The sequence below is a fragment of the Lolium perenne genome, chromosome 4 (genome assembly GCF_019359855.2).
Source record: "Lolium perenne isolate Kyuss_39 chromosome 4, Kyuss_2.0, whole genome shotgun sequence".
NCBI classification, from domain to species: Eukaryota; Viridiplantae; Streptophyta; class Magnoliopsida; order Poales; family Poaceae; genus Lolium; species Lolium perenne.
Genome location: NC_067247.2, coordinates 80,106,669 through 80,124,863, shown reverse-complemented (window position 1 = coordinate 80,124,863; position 18,195 = coordinate 80,106,669).

Genomic DNA, 18,195 nt, shown 5'->3' with positions numbered 1-18,195 from the left:
AGTTAAACCATTAAAAATAAGTTTGTAGTTGAACTTCTTCTTAAACTGTGCAACCCTTATAAATCGATACGGAAGGAATATGAGTGAATGGATTGTGGAGCACTCCAGGTCTACGCACGACAGGCATCTCAACACACATGATCCACGTAAACTGGCGTCTTCAACCGGTGAGTGAGTAGTGCTTGACCAGTGTGGGAACTAATTTGGAATAAATTAGTTCCATCACCATCAAACATAGGCTTAAGAATTATCAGTTTCTCGCACAGGTCGCCTTCAAAGGCACCGGGAGAACTCGATCGCCGCAACTGGACGACGACGTCTCTTCCTTTGAAAGTTCAAAAATCTACCTCGAGCGCGCGAGAGAGCAAGGAAATAAAAAAGAAGGAAGAGATCATCACATCAGCATGACCGGCACCAGAGCCAAACCGAACCTTTCTACGGAGCGTCTCCCTCTGACTGCGAGGCCGGGTCCATCCCAAGTCCCAACAACTGCCCCCATACACGTTCGTCGTGGTCAGCATCTCCACCTGTTGGCCTCTCTAGGCCGAAATCCGACGCTATTTAGCGTTGGATGGATGTAAAACTCGGTCTGGGAGGCTCATTTTCCCAGCTGCAAGCTCAGTGGAAAGATCGAATATATTTGAATTCAAACATAAATAGACAAAAAAGTTCAAACTTAGGCAAAATTTAGAGATAGTTAATATATATAGACGAGTTTTTACATATATAGATCGAATTCGTAATATATTTGAATTTGGCTAGAGCGAAACATATACTAAAATTAAAACACGTCATTCTACATGCAGAAATGACGGTAGAACGCCGTGTAGTCCCAGTCGTCGTCGTCGTCGCTGGAGTCACCGCCGTCCTGCGTTGGCAGCGCTTGCTGGCTGCTCTGGCCGGGAGCCCAACGGCTGGACCCTGTCCAGGGTCGCCGAGGCGTGGTGGCGATGGCGTCGGCTTGTACCACTTATCCTCGCTGGAGTCCTCCAGCTTGATGAGCGGCGCGCCTCTGGCGGGTGCGGCCGCGGCGGCGCGGTGCCTCGCGGCGGCCAGGTCCACCTGCCGCCGCTCCGCCTCTTCCCTCTCCCAGTCCTGCCTGGACCAGGCAAGCGCCATGTCCATCGGCAGGGCGTTGTCGGCGGGCACGAGGACTCGGAGGGACCTCGCGATCGCCTCGGCCACCGCCGCGTCCTCGGTCCGCGCGGCCTCCTCGGTGGCGAGGTCAAATGCAGCAGCAGCCGCCACTGCGCCCTCCTGCTTCGCCTTCCTCTTCCTCCCGTGCGCCGGTGATGACGAGGTGCATGCCCCTTCGCGAATTACGAGGGCGCCACTGCTGCGCCCTCTGGTCGGCGGTGGCGACACTGGCTCCGTCTTCACCGTCGTCCTCAGCCCTCTACTTGTCCTTGTTAATGTTTAGGCTGGAACGATACCCTCGTCCGGTATCGGTTACGTGTTTATATAGCACAGGAAAAGCCCCTGGCGTGGCATGTACAATACGTAGTGAATTGGTGTACTACACTGTATACCAATACGTTACAAACTCTAACAACCCCCCTTAATCTAAACCTTGAAAATGTTAAGATTACGCTTGAATTCATCTAGCTTCTTAACTGGAAGGGCCTTGGTAAAACCATCTGCAACTTGATCCTTGCTAGAAACAAAACGAATGGCTAGCTGATTCTTTGCAACCCTTTCTCTAACAAAGTGAAAATCAATTTCTATGTGCTTGGTGCGAGCATGAAATACATGATTAACAGAAGAATAGGTAGCTCCTAAGTTGTCACACCAAAGACTTGGTTTTTTGCTTCAACTTTACTCCAAGTTCTGCAAGAAGAGCTTCTACCCAAATCAACTCAGCTGTAGCATTTGCAAGAGATTTATATTCAGCCTCAGTACTAGACCGAGACACTGCATCTTGTTTTCTAGCACTCCAAGAAACCAAATTAGGTCCAACAAATATAGCAAAACCACCTTCGGAGCGTCGATCATCAAGACAACCTGCCCAATCTGCATCTGAAAAAGCACTAAGAAGTGTGGATGAGGATGTTGTAAAAGTTATTCCAAGTTTCAATGTATCCTTCACATATCTAAGAATTCTTTTCACAGCTGACCAATGTTCTGTAGTTGGAGCATGAAGATACTGGCATACTTTGTTGGCAGAGAAGCATAAATCTGATCGTGTCAAAGTAAGATACTGTAGAGCTGCAACTATGCTCCTGTACTGAGATGAATCTTCAGAGCCAAGAGGTGTACCAACTCTAAGAGACAATTGTTCAGAAGATGACAATGGTGTAGGGGCCGGCTTGCATGCAATCATGCCAACTTTAGTGAGAATGTCTGTAGCATATTTTTCTTGTGTCAACAATAAGCCACTTGGTGTCTTGTTTACCTCAATGCCAAGAAAATAGTGTAAATCACCTAAATCTTTGATAGCAAAATTCTCATTGAGACTCCGAAGAAGAACATAAATAGCATCATCAGAGAAGCTTGTAACTATGATATCATCAACATAAATTAGCACAAATATGATGATACCTGACTTGGTGTATAGGAATAGTGAGGTGTTAGAACTGGAAGGTGTAAAACCAAGATTGCATAGTTTAGAACTCAACATTGAATACCAGGCATGAGGAGCTTGTTTCAACCCATATAATGCTTTGTCAAGCTTGCAAATATAATGCGGAGCGTGAGGATCTTCAAAACCTGGAGGTTGTTTCATATAGACCTCCTCTTCAAGAACACCATGAAGGAACGCGTTCTTGATATCTAGCTGCCTTAGCTTCCATCCTCGGGAAACAGAAATAGCCAAAACAGTTCTAATGGTAGCAATTTTTACCACTGGGCTGAAGGTGTCCTCGTTGTCAATGGCATACCTTTGTTTAAATCATTTTGCTACTAACCTTGCGTTGTATCTATCAACTGTCCCATCTGCTCTCCTTTTTATGCGATAGACCCACTTGCAGTCAATTAGATTTTTCTTCGAGTTTGGGGGAACAAGGTGCCTGATACGTCTCCGACGTATCGATAATTTCTTATGTTCCATGCCACATTATTGATGATACCTACATGTTTTATGCATACTTTATGTCATATTTATGCATTTTCCGGCACTAACCTATTAACGAGATGCCGAAGAGCCAGTTGCTGTTTCCTGTTGTTTTTGGTTTCAGAAATCCTAGTAAGGAAATATTCTCGGAATTGGACGAAATCAACGCCCAGGGGCCTATTTTCACACGAAGCTTCCAGAAGACCGAAGGAGTCACGAAGTGGGGCCACGAGGTGGCCACACACCAGGGCGGCGCGACCCAAGCCCTGGCCGCGCCGGCCTATCGTGTGGGGCCCTCGTGTGGCCCCCTGACCTATCTCCTCCGCCTACTTATAGCCTTCGTCGCGAAACCCCCAGTACCGAGAGCCACGATACGGAAAACCTTCCAGAGATGCCGCCGCCGCCAATCCCATCTCGGGGGATTCAGGAGATCGCCTTCGGCACCCTGCCGGAGAGGGGAATCATCTCCCGGAGGACTCTTCACCGCCATGGTCGCCTCCGGAGTGATGAGTGAGTAGTTCACCCCTGGACTATGGGTCCATAGCAGTAGCTAGATGGTCGTCTTCTCCTAATTGTGCTATCATTGTTGGATCTTGTGAGCTGCCTAACATGATCAAGATCATCTATTTGTAATGCTACTTGTTGCGTTTGTTGGGATCCGATGAATAATGAATGCTATGTTATGTTGATTATCAATCTATCATCTATGTGTTGTTTATGATCTTGCATGCTCTCCGTTATTAGTAGACAACCCATGATTTTACTACAGTACTTTTATTTTATATTTGAGTCTTGGAAGTTGTTACTACTGTAGCAACCTCTCCTTATCTTATTTTGTTGCATAGTTGTGCCAAGTAAAGTCGTTGATAGTAAGGTTCATACTAGATTTGGATTACTGCACAGAAACAGATTTCTTTGCTGTCACGAATATGGGCAGAATTCTCTGTAGGTAACTCAGAAAATTATGCCAATTTACGTGAGTGATCCCCAGATATGTACGCAACTTTCATTCAATTTGAGCATTTTCATTTGAGCAAGTATGGTGCCTCAATAAAATTCGTCTTTACGAACTGTTCTGTTTTGACAGATTCTGCCTTTTATTTTGCATTGTCTGTTTTGATATGCTTGATGGATTTTTCGATTCCATTAACTTTCAGTAGCTTTGTGCAATGTCCAGAAGTGTTAAGAATGATTATGTCACCTCTGAACATGTAAATTTTGATTGTGCACTAACCCTCTAATGAGTTGTTTTAAGTTTGGTGTGGAGGAAGTTTTCAAGGATCAAGAGAGGAGGATGATACAATATGATCAAGGAGAGTGAAAGCTCTAAGCTTGGGGATGCCCCGGTGGTTCACCCCTGCATATTTCAAGAAGACTCAAGCGTCTAAGCTTGGGGATGCCCAAGGCATCCCCTTCTTCATCGACAACATTATCAGGTTCCTCTAGTGAAACTATATTTTTATTCCATCACATCTTATGTACTTTGCTTGGAGCGTCGGTTTGTTTTCGTTTTTGTTTTGTTTGAATAAAATGGATCCTAGCATTTTTTGTGTGGGAGAGAGACACGCTCCGCTGTTGCATATGGACAAGTATGTCCTTAGGCTTTACTCATAGTATTCATGGCGAAGGTTGAATCTTCTTCGTTAAATTGTTATATGGTTGGAAACGGGAAATGCTACATATAGTAATTGGAAAAATGTCTTGGATAATTTGATACTTGGCAATTGTTGTGCTCATGTTTAAGCTCTTGCATCATATACTTTGCACCTATTAGTGAAGAACTACATAGAGCTTGCTAAATTTCGGTTTGCATAATTGGTCTCTCTAAGGTCTAGATAATTTCTAGTAAGGGGTTGCAAAACAAGGAAGACGGTGTAGAGTCTTATAATGTTTACAATATGTCTTTTATGTGAGTTTTGCTGCACCAGTTCATCCTTGTGTTTGTTTCAAATAACCTTGCTAGCCTAAACCTTGTATCGAGAGGGAATACTTCTCATGCATCCAAAATCCTTGAGCCAACCACTATACCATTTGTGTCCACCATACCTACCTACTACATGGTATTTCTCCGCTATTCCAAAGTAAATTGCTTGAGTGCTACCTTTAAATTTCTATCCTCTACCTTTACAATATATAGCTCATGGGACAAATAGCCTAAAAAATATTGTGGTATTGAATATGTACTTATGCACTTTATCTCTTATTAAGTTGCTTGTTGTGCGATAACCATGTTCCTGGGGACGCCATCAACTACTCTTTGTTGAATATCATGTGAGTTGCTATGCATGTCCGTCTTGTCTGAAGTAAGGGAGATTTACCACCTATTTAATGGTTAGAGCATGCATAATGTTAGAGAAGAACATTGGACCGCTAACTAAAGCCATGATCCATGGTGGAAGTTTCAGTTTTGGACAAATATCCTCAATCTCATATGAGAACATTAATTGTTGCTACGTGCTTATGCATTAAAGAGGAGTCCATTATCTGTTGTCTATGTTGTCCCGGTATGGATGTCTAAGTTGAGAATAATCAAAAGCGAGAAATCCAATGCGAGCTTTCTCCTTAGACCTTTGTACAGGCGGCATAGAGGTACCCCTTTGTGACACTTGGTTAAAACATATGTATTGCGATGATAATCCCGGTAATCCGAGCTAATTAGGACAAGGTGCGGGCACTATTAGTATACTATGCATGAGGCTTGCAACTTGTAAGATATAATTTACATGATACATATGCTTTATTACTACCGTTGACAAAATTGTTTCTTGTTTTCAAAACCAAAGCTCTAGAACAAATATAGCAATCAATGCTTCCCTCTGCGAAGGGCCTTTCTTTTACTTTTATGTTGAGTCAGTTCACCTATTTCTCTCCACCTCATGAAGCAAACACTTGTGTGAACTGTGCATTGATTCCTACATACTTGCATATTGCACTTGTTATATTACTTTACATTGACAATATCCATGAGATATACATATTATAAGTTGAAAGCAACCGCTGAAACTTAATCTTCCTTTGTGTTGCTTCAATACCTCTACTTTGAATTTATTGCTTTATGAGTTAACTCTTATGCAAGACTTATTGATGCTTGTCTTGAAAGTACTATTCATGAAAAGTCTTTGCTATATGATTCATTTGTTTACTCATGTCATTTACCATTGCTTTGATCGCTGCATTTATTACATATGCTTACAATAGTATGATCGAGGTTATGATGGCATGTCACTCCAGAAATTATCTTTGTTATCGTTTACCTACTCGGGACGAGCAGGAACTAAGCTTGGGGATGCTGATACGTCTCCGACGTATCGATAATTTCTTATGTTCCATGCCACATTATTGATGATACTTACATGTTTTATGCATACTTTATGTCATATTTATGCATTTTCCGGCACTAACCTATTAACGAGATGCTGAAGAGCCAGTTGCTGTTTTCTGCTGTTTTTGGTTTCAGAAATCCTAGTAAGGAAATATTCTCGGAATTGGACGAAATCAACGCCCAGGGGCCTATTTTCGCACGAAGCTTCCAGAAGACCGAAGGAGTCATGAAGTGGGGCCACGAGGTGGCCACACACCAGGGCGGCGCGGCCCAAGCCCTGGCCGCGCCGGCCTGTCGTGTGGGGCCCTCGTGTGGCCCCCTGACCTATCTCCTCCGCCTACTTATAGCCTTCATCGCGAAACCCCCAGTACCGAGAGCTACGATACGGAAAACCTTCCAGAGACGCCGCCGCCGCCAATCCCATCTCGGGGGATTCAGGAGATCGCCTTCGACACCCTGCCGGAGAGGGGAATCATCTCCCGGAGGACTCTTCACCGCCATGGTCGCCTCCGGAGTGATGAGTGAGTAGTTCACCCCTGGACTACGGGTCCATAGCAGTAGCTAGATGGTCGTCTTCTCCTAATTATGCTTCATTGTCGGGTCTTGTGAGCTGCCTAACATGATCAAGATCATCTATCTGTAATGCTACATGTTGTGTTTTTTGGGATCCGATGAATAGTGAATGCTATGTTATGTTGATTATCAATCTATTATCTATGTGTTGTTTATGATCTTGCATGCTCTCCGTTATTAGTAGAGGCTCTGGCCAAGTTTTTGCTAGTAACTCCAAGAGGGAGTATTTTTTCTCGATAGTGGGTTCATGCCTCCATTAAATCTGGGACAGTGACAGAAAGTTCTAAGGTTGTGGATGGGCGGTTGCCACTAGGGATAAAACATCGATGCTATGTCCGAGGATGTAGTTATTAATTACATTACGCACCATACTTAATGCAATTGTCTGTTGTTTGCAACTTAATACTGGAAGGGGTTCGGATGATAACCTGAAGGTGGATTTTTTAGGCATAGATGCATGCTGGATAGCGGTCTATGTACTTTGTCGTAATGCCCAATTAAATCTCACTATACTCATCATATCATGTATGTGCATGGTCATGCCCTCCCTATTTGTCAATTGCCCAACTGTAATTTGTTCACCCAACATGCTATTTATCTTATGGGAGAGACACCTCTAGTGAACTGTGGACCCCGGTCCATTCTTTTAATCGAATACAATCTACTGCAGTACTCGTTCTACTGTTTTCTGCAAACAATCATCATCCACACTATACATCTAATCCTTTGTTACAGCAAGCCGGTGAGATTGACAACCTCACTGTTACGTTGGGGCAAAGTACTTTGGTTGTGTTGTGCAGGTTCCACGTTGGCGCCGGAATCCCTGGTGTTGCGCCGCACTACACTCCACCGCCATCAACCTTCGACGTGCTTCTTGGCTCCTACTGGTTCGATAAACCTTGGTTTCTTACTGAGGGAAACCTTGCCGCTGTACGCATCACACCTTCCTCTTGGGGTTCCCAACGGTCGCGTGTTGTACGCGTATCAAGCAGATTTTCTGGCGCCGTTGCCGGGTAGATCAAGACACGCTGCAAGGGGAGTCTCCACATCCAATCTCTTTACTTTGTTTTTGTCTTGCTTTGTTTTATTTACTACTTTGTTTGCTGCATTATATCAAAATACAAAAAAATTAGTTGCTAGCTTTACTTTATTTACTATCTTGTTTGCACTCTATATCAAAAACACAAAAAAATTAGTTACTTGCATTTGCTTTACTTATTTCAGCATGTTTCCTTTTAATTTTACTGTAAAAGATATACCTGTGGGACAAGGGTCTATAATTGGAAGAGATAATATAGAAGAATTTTTCACCCATGTTAGTATGCATGAAGACCTTAAAGATATACCCCTTGCAAAAGCTGTCCCTACTTATGAAGATGCTTCTGTTTGTTTGGTACGCATGATGGAAGCTAGATTTATTAGTCTCAACCCCATGATACAACACATGTTCCTTACACTTTCTGATATGGAGAGGGGAGAAAAGAGAGATTTTGTTCTAAAACTCCTAGTGCGAGAATTTGAGGATATAGCCAAAGAAGCTAGAAAAGTTTTTAGTAAGCATGAGAGGCTTGATATGATCACCGATTTTAAAAGAACACTTGAAAAGATGGATATGGATAGAATTAAGTACACTAGTAATGCTAATGATGGTGGGGAGATTAAAGCACCAATACCATGTAAGCTCCTAGCGATGCATGAAGCTCTAGATGATAATTATGCTTGGCTTGTCCCTCAAAATTTGTTTGATGAGAGTAGCAAGCCCAAGACTAATGAAAAGGGAGCCGCTGAAACCTATGTATCCAAAATACAATGCATGGTTGAGAAAACTCCAAACCCCGCTGTAGATGCATCATCTCTTGATAACACTTGATACACACTTTCTGCGCCTAGCTGAAAGGCGTTAAAGAAAAGCATTTATGGGAGACAACCCATGATTTTACTACAGTACTTTTATTTTATATTTGAGTCTTGGAAGTTGTTACTACTGTAGCAACCTCTCCTTATCTTATTTTGTTGCATAGTTGTGCCAAGTAAAGTCGTTGATAGTAAGGTTCATACTAGATTTGGATTACTGCGCAGAAACAGATTTCTTTGCTGTCACGAATATGGGCAGAATTCTCTGTAGGTAACTCAGAAAATTATGCCAAGTTACATGAGTGATCCTCAGATATGTACGCAACTTTCATTCAATTTGAGCATTTTCATTTGAGCAAGTCTGGTGCCTCAATAAAATTCGTCTTTACGAACTGTTCTGTTTTGACAGATTCTGCCTTTTATTTCGCATTGTCTGTTTTGATATGCTTGATGGATTTTTCGATTCCATTAACTTTCAGTAGCTTTGTGCAATGTCCAGAAGTGTTAAGAATGATTATGTCACCTCTTAACATGTAAATTTTGATTGTGCACTAACCCTCTAATGAGTTGTTTTAAGTTTGGTGTGGAGGAAGTTTTCAAGGATCAAGAGAGGAGGATGATACAATATGATCAAGGAGAGTGGAAGCTCTAAGCTTGGGGATGCCCCGGTGGTTCACCCCTGCATATTTCAAGAAGACTCAAGCGTCTAAGCTTGGGGATGCCCAAGGCATCCCCTTCTTCATCGACAACATTATCAGGTTCCTCTAGTGAAACTATATTTTTATTCCATCACATCTTATGTACTTTGCTTGGAGCATCGGTTTGTTTTCGTTTTTGTTTTGTTTGAATAAAATGGATCCTAGCATTTTTTGTGTGGGAGAGAGACACGCTCTGCTTTTGCATATGGACAAGTATGTCCTTAGGCTTTACTCATAGTATTCATGGCGAAGGTTGAATCTTCTTCGTTAAATTGTTATATGGTTGGAAACGGGAAATGCTACATGTAGTAATTGGAAAAATGTCTTGGATAATTTGATAATTGGCAATTGTTGTGCTCATGTTTAAGCTCTTGCATCATATACGTTGCACCTATTAGTGAAGAAATACATAGAGCTTGCTAAAATTCGGTTTGCATAATTGGTCTCTCTAAGGTCTAGATAATTTCCAGTAAGGGGTTGAACAACAAGGAAGACGGTGTAGAGTCTTATAATGTTTACAATATGTCTTTTATGTGAGTTTTGCTGCACCAGTTCATCCTTGTGTTTGTTTCAAATAACCTTGCTAGCCTAAACCTTGTATCGAGAGGGAATACTTCTCATGCATCCAAAATCCTTGAGCCAACCACTATGCCATTTGTGTCCACCATACCTACCTACCACATGGTATTTCTCCGCCATTCCAAAGTAAATTGCTTGAGTGCTACCTTTAAATTTCTATCCTCTACCTTTACAATATATAGCTCATGGGACAAATAGCCTAAAAACTATTGTGGTATTGAATATGTACTTATGCACTTTATCTCTTATTAAGTTGCTTGTTGTGCGATAACCATGTTCCTGGGGACGCCATCAACTACTCTTTGTTGAATATCATGTGAGTTGCTATGCATGTCCGTCTTGTCTGAAGTAAGGGAGATTTACCACCTATTTAATGGTTAGAGCATGCATAATGTTAGAGAAGAACATTGGGCCGCTAACTAAAGCCATGATCCATGGTGGAAGTTTCAGTTTTGGACAAATATCCTCAATCTCATATGAGAACATTAATTGTTGCTACATGCTTATGCATTAAAGAGGAGTCCATTATCTGTTGTCTATGTTGTCCCGGTATGGATGTCTAAGTTGAGAATAATCAAAAGCGAGAAATCCAATGCGAGCTTTCTCCTTAGACCTTTGTACAGGCGGCATAGAGGTACCCCTTTGTGACACTTGGTTAAAACATATGTATTGCGATGATAATCCCGGTAATCCGAGCTAATTAGGACAAGGTGCGGGCACTATTAGTATACTATGCATGAGGCTTGCAACTTGTAAGATATAATTTACATGATACATATGCTTTATTACTACCGTTGACAAAATTGTTTCTTGTTTTCAAAACCAAAACTCTAGCACAAATATAGCAATCAATGCTTCCCTCTGCGAAGGGCCTTTCTTTTACTTTTATGTTGAGTCAGTTCACCTATTTCTCTCCACCTCAAGAAGCAAACACTTGTGTGAACTGTGCGTTGATTCCTACATACTTGCATATTGCACTTGTTATATTACTTTACATTGACAATATCCATGAGATATACATATTATAAGTTGAAAGCAACCGCTGAAACTTAATCTTCCTTTGTGTTGCTTCAATACCTCTACTTTGAATTTATTGCTTTATGAGTTAACTCTTATGCAAGACTTATTGATGCTTGTCTTGAAAGTACTATTCATGAAAAGTCTTTGCTATATGATTCATTTGTTTACTCATGTCATTTACCATTGCTTTGATCGCTGCATTCATTACATATGCTTACAATAGTATGATCGAGGTTATGATGGCATGTCACTCCAGAAATTATCTTTGTTATCGTTTACCTACTCGGGACGAGCAGGAACTAAGCTTGGGGATGCTGATACGTCTCCGACGTATCGATATTTTCTTATGTTCCATGCCACACTACTAGAAAAAGGGCAATCAGTGGCGCACCACTTTTACCCATCAGTGGCGCACTAGTGGTGCGCCACTGCTATCACGCCACTGCTAACTTTTAGTAGTGGCGCACTAGTGGTGCGCCATTGCTATTTGGCTTAGCAGTGGCCCACCAGGTAGTGCGCCACTACTAGTTTCATGGTGCGCCACTCCTAAACGTCTGAGGTGCGCCACTGGATAGAAAAAAGGTGCGCCACTACTAAAATTTGAAATTTCTAGATCTGGATCTGGATCTGGATCGGGATCTGGATCTGGATCTGGATCTGGCACATTTCGTTTCGAATTTTTTTGGCTCGTTATTTTTTCTCGTTCTTGTTGCTAGAATTATTTGTGCAATGTTCGTTCTCATTTTTCTTAGCCTAGCCGCCGGTGATGATGGATGAGGGACATAGGAGAGGTGAAGAGAGGTGAGGAGATGTAGGAGAGGATGAACAAGAGGACGAGGAGGTCGCCGGAGTGAAAGGAGGAGAGGAGAGGAGGAGGTCGCCGGAGTGAAAGGAGGAGAGGAGAGGAGGAGGTTGCCGGAGTGAAAGGAGGAGAGGAGAGGAGAGGAGGAGGTCGCCGGAGTGAAAGGAGGAGAGGAGAGGAGGAGAGTGAAAGGAGGAGAGGAGAGGAGAGGAGGAGAGCAGGAGGAGGAGAGGAGAATGAAAGCAGTAGAATGTGTGGAGGAGGAGGAGGGAGGAGGGAGGAGGGGGTTAAGTGGCCGGCTCCTCCCATTTTGAATTTCGTGGGAGGGAAGCTTAGCAGTGGCGCACCAAGGCATGGGTGCGCCACCGCTATTTTTTTTCTATTTTCTGAATTTTTTTCATCAAAATCTAAAACCTGAAAAAAGTCCTGTTTCTGTTTTCCAATTGACGAATCCATTTTTTGTCCAAACGGCCGTAGGCGGTTGAATTCGAATAGGAAATTTCGAGTAGATCGATTTTGATATAAAAAAGTTTTTCATCGGAGGTCGTATGCAACCAGAAATCCCGTTTTACCGAAACATGACGCCATTTTGCATAATACATCGAAATTCAAATTTTCAAAGTTTCACTAAAACTAGATCACATATTACATGGGCATCTCGAAGGATTTTATTTTTTGAAATTTCTATCTATTTCTTTTATTTTTTCCAAACCCGAAAAGGCGATCCACGGGGGGGGGGGGGTGGAAATGTTTGGGCACCACTTAGCAGTGGCGCACCAAGCATGGTGCGCCACTGTAGAGGTGCGCCACTGCTACATAAAATAGCTGTGGCGCACCTCTACATGGTGCGCCATTGCTATGTATAAGGCTGGGTCAAACCCATGATCAAACTTAGTGGTGGCGCACCACAGAAGAGGTGCGCCACTACTACATTTTTTATAGTGGCCCACCACTTTCCGGTGCGCCACTGCTAAGTAGTAGTGGCGCACTGCCCTCCTGGTGCGCCACTAACACCCATCTTACGGCTAGGCCTTTTCCTAGTAGTGCCACATTATTGATGATACTTACATGTTTTATGCATACTTTATGTCATATTTATGCATTTTCCGGCACTAACCTATTAACGAGATGCTGAAGAGCCAGTTGCTGTTTTCTGCTGTTTTTGGTTTCAGAAATCCTAGTAAGGAAATATTCTCGGAATTGGACGAAATCAACGCCCAGGGGCCTATTTTCGCACGAAGCTTCCAGAAGACCGAAGGAGTCACGAAGTGGGGCCACGAGGTGGCCACACACCAGGGCGGCGCGGCCCAAGCCCTGGCCGCGCCGGCCTATCGTGTGGGGCCCTCGTGTGGCCCCCTGACCTATCTCCTCCGCCTACTTATAGCCTTCGTCGCGAAACCCCCAGTACCGAGAGCTACGATACGGAAAACCTTCCAGAGACGCCGCCGCCGCCAATCCCATCTCGGGGGATTCAGGAGATCGCCTCCGGCACCCTGCCGGAGAGGGGAATCATCTCCCGGAGGACTCTTCACCGCCATGGTCGCCTCCGGAGTGATGAGTGATTAGTTCACCCCTGGACTATGGGTCCATAGCAGTAGCTAGATGGTCATCTTCTCCTAATTATGCTTCATTGTCGGGTCTTGTGAGCTGCCTAACATGATCAAGATCATCTATCTGTAATGCTACATGTTGTGTTTGTTGGGATCCGATGAATAGTGAATGCTATGTTATGTTGATTATCAATATATTATCTATGTGTTGTTTATGATCTTGCATGCTCTCCGTTATTAGTAGAGGCTCTGGCCAAGTTTTTGCTAGTAACTCCAAGAGGGAGTATTTATGCTCGATAGTGGGTTCATGCCACCATTAAATCTGGGACAGTGACAGAAAGTTCTAAGGTTGTGGATGTGCTGTTGCCACTAGGGATAAAACATCGATGCTATGTCCGAGGATGTAGTTATTAATTACATTACGCACCATACTTAATGCAATTGTCTGTTGTTTGCAACTTAATACTGGAAGGGGTTCGGATGATAACCTGAAGGTGGACTTTTTAGGCATAGATGCATGCTGGATAGCGGTCTATGTACTTTGTCGTAATGCCCAATTAAATCTCACTATACTCATCATATCATGTATGTGCATGGTCATGCCCTCTCTATTTGTCAATTGCCCAACTGTAATTTGTTCACCCAACATGCTATTTATCTTATGGGAGAGACACCTCTAGTGAACTGTGGACCCCGGTCCATTCTTTTAATCGAATACAATCTACTGCAATACTCGTTCTACTATTTTCTGCAAACAATCATCATCCACACTATACATCTAATCCTTTGTTACAGCAAGCCGGTGAGATTGACAACCTCACTGTTACGTTGGGGCAAAGTACTTTGGTTGTGTTGTGCAGGTTCCACGTTGGCGCCGGAATCCCTGGTGTTGCGCCGCACTACACTCCACTGCCATCAACCTTCGACGTGCTTCTTGGCTCCTACTGGTTCGATAAACCTTGGTTTCTTACTGAGGGAAAACTTGCCGTTGTACGCATCACACCTTCCTCTTGGGGTTCCCAACGGTCGCGTGCTGTACGCGTATCAGTGCCATGTTTTGTTGATCATCAAGGCATCATTCTCCTCTTCCGTTGCTTTTCTCCAATTTGAGTCATCAAGAGCCTCACTCAAAGTACAAGGTTCACCTGTAGAAGAAAGCATGCCATATCTGACTGTACCATCAGTGTATATTTTTGGTTTCTTTATACCTTGCCAAAGTCGAGTACGAGGAGGTGACGGTGGTGGTGTGGGTTGTTCTGGAGATGTCGGTGCCGAATCAGCAACACCATCGGATGCTACAGCATCTTCGTCCACAGAAGATCCGGCTTCAGCTGACGCCGTGTCCTCGCTAGGCAACGAGGAAGCTGACGGTGTGGGCGGGGGCGGTGCCCCTTCGTGCCCACCAGGAGATGCCCGCGGTGCGTCAACGCGGAACGAGCCAGCCCGAGCTAGCCGCGTGGTTGACGAAGACGGGCGCGGCGACGGGGGTCCTGGGCAGGAGAATCTTCCCCGGGCGGCGTGCGCGAATCAGCGCCGGGATCGGCGCCGGGATCATCCTCGGGATCCGACGAGTCAGAGGAATGCCAATCCTCCTCGTCTCTTGCGCCATTTTTGTCCGTTTCAGACTCTGGTTCTTCAGTTTCTGTCGCACTTGGAGCTCCATTTTCAGCGCGATTTTCTTCAACATGCTCAATATTCTGCAACACATTAGGAACAAGAATAATAGGAGACATATGATCATTAGTATTTTGTGCAGCCCCATGTGATGTGGATGTAGAGGATGTAGGAAGGAGTAGAATTTCTTTATTTAGGAGGGCACCGACATTGGGATGTAGCGAGGCAAAGGGAAAAACATTCTCATCGAAAACAACATCTCGAGAAACATAGACTCTGCCAGTGGAAACATCAATACATTTGACACCCTTATGAAGTGGACTATATCCAAGAAAGACACAACGAGTAGAGCGAAAAGCGAGTTCCGTTTATTGTATGGACGGAGATTAGGCCAACAAGCACAACCAAAAGTGCGAAGAGCATCATAATTAGGTGTAACATTCAGAAGACATTCAGTTGTACTTTTAAGATCAAGAACTTTGGTAGGAAGGATGTTGATGAGAAATGTGGTGGCAAGAAAAGCTTCATCCCAAAACTTAAGAGGCATGGATGCATTGGCAACAAGGGCAAGACCAACTTCTACTATATGACGATGTTTCCGTTCAGCAGAACCATTCTGTTGATGTGCATGAGGACAGGAGACATGATGAACAATGCCAATCTTTTGGAAGAGACCGTTTAACTTTTCATACTCACCACCCCAATCAGTTTGCATAGTAACAATTTTCCTATCAAATTTGCGCTCAACATACTGTTGATAATTAAGAAAAGCTTGATAAACATCTGAACATTTTTTTAGCAAGTAGATCCAAGTAAATTTTCTATAATCATCAATGAAGCTTACATAGTATGCATGTTTCCCAACAGAAAGAGGTGTTGGACCCCATACATCAGAGGACACTTGTTCCAAGGGAACAGTGGACCTATTGGTGGAACTAGGATATGGCAACTCGTGACTCTTGGCAAGCTGACAAGAATCACATACAGAAGGAGTAATTTCTGGGGTGTAAGCTATATTATTCTTCCTAAGAACTTGTTGAACAATAAACGAAGAGGGATGTCCTAAGCGGCGATGCCATGTGGATGAAGACGGCTTTATTGTCAAGTAAGCATGCTTGGAGGATTCATTAGATATGGGCATCAAAGGGTAGAGACCTCCATAGCAGGGGCCTTTAAACATAGTTCTTCGTGTTTCCTGGTCCTTGATCAAAAAGAAGAAATGATAGAACTCAATAAAGATGTGATTATCAAGAGTAAACTTGAGAACATATAGAAATTTTTTGGAGGCACTAGGAACATGCAATATGTTATTGAGTTTGAATGAGTTATGGGGGTGCGCAAAACTGAATGACCAATATGACTAATATGCATTCCCGTACCTTCTGCCGTGCGCACACGATCTTGGCCTTGATACTTGTCGTGTGTAGAGAGCTTGCTCAACTCAGCGGTGATGTGGTCAGTTGCACCCGTGTCTGTATACCAGTTGGTATCAACGCCATATGATGCAAGATGTGCACCCTTGTCATCACGGTCACGATTGTTCTTCTTGTCATCCAAGTAGCGCCACCAGGAGTCACTAGCAGGATGACCATGAATCTTGCAAATTTGACACTCAGTGTCGACGTAGGGAGTGGGAGCCCGGTCAGACCGCCGGCCTCGAGGGCGATCACCATCACCACCACCATCACGGCGGTCATCACGACGCCTGTCATCATGCCGCTCATCGCGATGGTCGTCGCGGTGCCTGTCATCGCGGTGCCAAGTACCGCGGTCGCAGTCGTCGACATAGCGGCGGTTGCCACGGTCATCATCGTAGCGGCGTGGAGGGGAACGGCCACGGTAGCCCCCGTCGCCACCAGCACGCGGAGGAGAGCGCCCGCAGTAGCCGTTGTCACCACCACCACGCGGAGGCGAGCGACCATGCGGGGGAGGGGTGCGCCCACGTGGGCGGTAGTCGTGCTTGGCGATGTTTGCTGTCGAGGAAAAGGAGCCAGGAGACTCCTCCACACCAGTGCGCAGATCATACGCGTACAGCTGGTCGTACAGCTCGTCAAGGGAGGTGCCCGGGTTGCCGTTGACAGAGGTGATGAGGGAGTTGTAGTGTCTCTTGTCAAGACCATTAATGACATGGCTGATGACCTCATCTTCATCAAGGGACTTGCCGAGAGAACCCATCTCATAGGTGAAGCCCTTCATCTTCGTGAAGTACTCATCTGCCGACATAGACAGCTTCTTGGTGTTGTTCAGCCTATCTCGGAGATGCTTGATACGTCTCAAACATATCTATAATTTCTTATGTTCCATGCTACTTTATTGATGATACTCACATGTTTTATACATACTTTATGTCATATTTATGCATTTTCCGGCACTAACCTATTAACAAGATGCCGAAGAGCCAGTTGCTGTTTTCTGCTGTTTTTGGTTTCAGAAATCCTAGTAAGGAAATATTCTCAGAATTGGACGAAATCAACGCCCAGGGGCTTATTTTTCCACGAAGCTTCCAGAAGACCGAAAGGGAACCGAAGTAGGGCGACGAGGCGCCGCCACACTAGGGCGGCGCGGCCCAAGGGGGGCCGCGCGGCCCTAGCGTGTGCCCCCATCATCAGCCCTCCGACTCCGCCCTTCCGCCTACTTAAAGTCTTCGTCGCGAATACCCCAGTACCGAGAGCCACGATACGGAAAACCTTCCAGAGACGCCGCCGCCAATCCCATATCGGGGGATTCAGGAGATCGGCTCCGGCACCCTGCCGGAGAGGGGAATCATCTCCCGGAGGACTCTTCACCGCCATGGCCGCCTCCGGAGTGATGTGTGAGTAGTTCACCCCTGGACTATGGGTCCATAGCAGTAGCTAGATGGTCGTCTTCTCCTAATTGTGCTATCATTGTTGGATCTTGTGAGCTGCCTAACATGATCAAGATCATCTATTTGTAATGCTACATGTTGCGTTTGTTGGGATCCGATGAATAATGAATGCTATGTTATGTTGATTATCAATCTATCATCTATGTGTTGTTTATGATCTTGCATGCTCTCCGTTATTAGTAGAGGCTCTGGCCAAGTCGTTACTTGTAACTCCAAGAGGGAGTATTTATGCTCGATAGTGGGTTCATGCCTCCATTAAATCTGGGAC